Source organism: Mandrillus leucophaeus, unplaced genomic scaffold (assembly GCF_000951045.1).
Source record: "Mandrillus leucophaeus isolate KB7577 unplaced genomic scaffold, Mleu.le_1.0 Scaffold144, whole genome shotgun sequence".
NCBI lineage: Eukaryota > Metazoa > Chordata > Mammalia > Primates > Cercopithecidae > Mandrillus > Mandrillus leucophaeus.
The window spans coordinates 1,087,495-1,089,588 of NW_012101410.1; positions in this window are offsets into that span (position 1 = coordinate 1,087,495).

Sequence of the window (2,094 nt, forward strand, 5' to 3'; positions counted from 1 at the left end):
TTAATCTAAGAATTTATATATTATATTTTATATTTATGGATTATTTTATCATTAAACCATTTGTAGTCCCCTTTGTTAAATCTCCTTTGGTTAAAATATAATTTGGTTGCATAAGCCCTGGATTTATTTTTTTTAATTCTTGTTATGAATTTTAATCATTTAATTAAAGAAATGGAAATATAATTTTCCTTTCAGGTAGTATCTTTGACTACTTTTGTTATATGGATTATGTTGATCTTATCAAATGAGTTGGAAAATTATATTCTTCAAAGTTCAATGAGAAAAACAGATATTTATATATTTTAAGCAGAGAGATATTTAACTCAGAAACTTGGTCACAAAAGATTGGTAAAACTGGAGTAACAAACTGAAGGGTGACACTGGGAAATATTTAAAAGTAAGAATTTGAAATTAACTAACCATCATCAGAAAGCTTCTATCATCTGTAAGCTTAGGCCTTCAAACACAAACACACTTAATGTTCATAATACTGTGGTAGTTAAGACTGCTATTGACAGCCCTTATCTTCATTTCCCAAGAGTAATTCAGGAACCCACATACCTGCTACAGCTGCTAAAATAATTACAGATACTTCTGGCAACAAACAATTGCCCACAGTTTATTGGGGAGCTCACAATTACATACGTCTGTTGCCATGGAAGGTGTTGTCAAAAGCATTCTGATATCCAGGAGTGTTGCCCATTGGCAGAACCTAAGCTCATGGTTGCCAGCAAGGAAGCTTGAGAAATGTAGCTTGCAGTTATCCAGCCCCAGTGAATGAGAAGTAAAATAAAGCTAACTAGCGAGCAATCAAGTAATTGGCACTGAGTGTATTTCCCTTGTTTCTGTTCTCTGAAATGGTTTTTATAGGTTTGGAAGGATCTGTTCCTTGGAAACCTTTCTTGTTTTGATATCTTCAATGTTGAAATAATTTTAACTACTTTCATTTTTTTACTAGTTTTAGGGCTCTGCTGATTTCATCTAAATTTTTTAAACTGTTGAACTAGGCCTGTAATGGTATTCTCTTAACATTTTAATCACTGCTTTTGTTCTTGTTATGTCCTTTTTTTCAATTATAATATTTACTTGTGCCTCTTATACTTTTTTCCTTGATCAGTGTAATCAGATATGGTATATTTTCATCAGTTTTTCAAATGACTAACATTTGCCTACATTCATTTCCTCTTGTGTACTTTTATATTGTGTGTGTATCTATTTAATCTTCATGACTACATTATCTTATTGTTGCTTAGCACATTAAAATTGTTGTATTATCTTTTAATTCAATATTTTATTAGAAAATAAGGTTGCTAAAATTTGTCAAATGCCTAACGTAAGCATCTCTTCTTCTAACAATGGGCAATTTTTCTTATGATGATGTGACTTGCTATGTTAATATAAACTCAGTATTAAACCATCCTTGCATTTTTGGAATAAATTCACAACTTGATTATTTTATTTGTTATTTAACATATTGCTGTAGTCACTATGCCAGGTTATTACTTAAAATTTCTTCAAATTATCAGTGTGTTGTCTCTTTTGTTCTACATCAGATAGTCATATAAAGATCATGCTTGATTCATAAATAAAGCATGGGAAACTTTCTGGGGTTCTATTTTTTACAAAGTTTAAATAGCACCAAAATTATCTGATGAGTCTTTAAAATGTGAAATCACCATTTGTGTCTTTTTCGATGTTAGCAATTCGGTCTTTTTTTTATAGTTTACATTATAGTTAATGTATTCAATATATTCATATTCTTGAGCCCATTCTATTAATTTCTATTTACCTCAAATATTAACTGTTTCAATAACATAAGTTTTCAAATATATTTTCATAGTCACATATAATATTCTCATATCATAAAATTTTTCTATATCTGTGATTATGTATCATTTACCATCCATAATTTTTAAAAATTATTTTTTACCTTAGTTTATTGTTAATTACAAAAAGTGAATTATTTTATCAATATTTTGAAATAACTGCATTTTAGACTTATTTAATATTGCTATGATTTTTCATGTTTTAAGATTTTTATGTTATTTCCTTTTATTCTTTTTGTTCTATTACCAATATCAGGTACCTTAACTT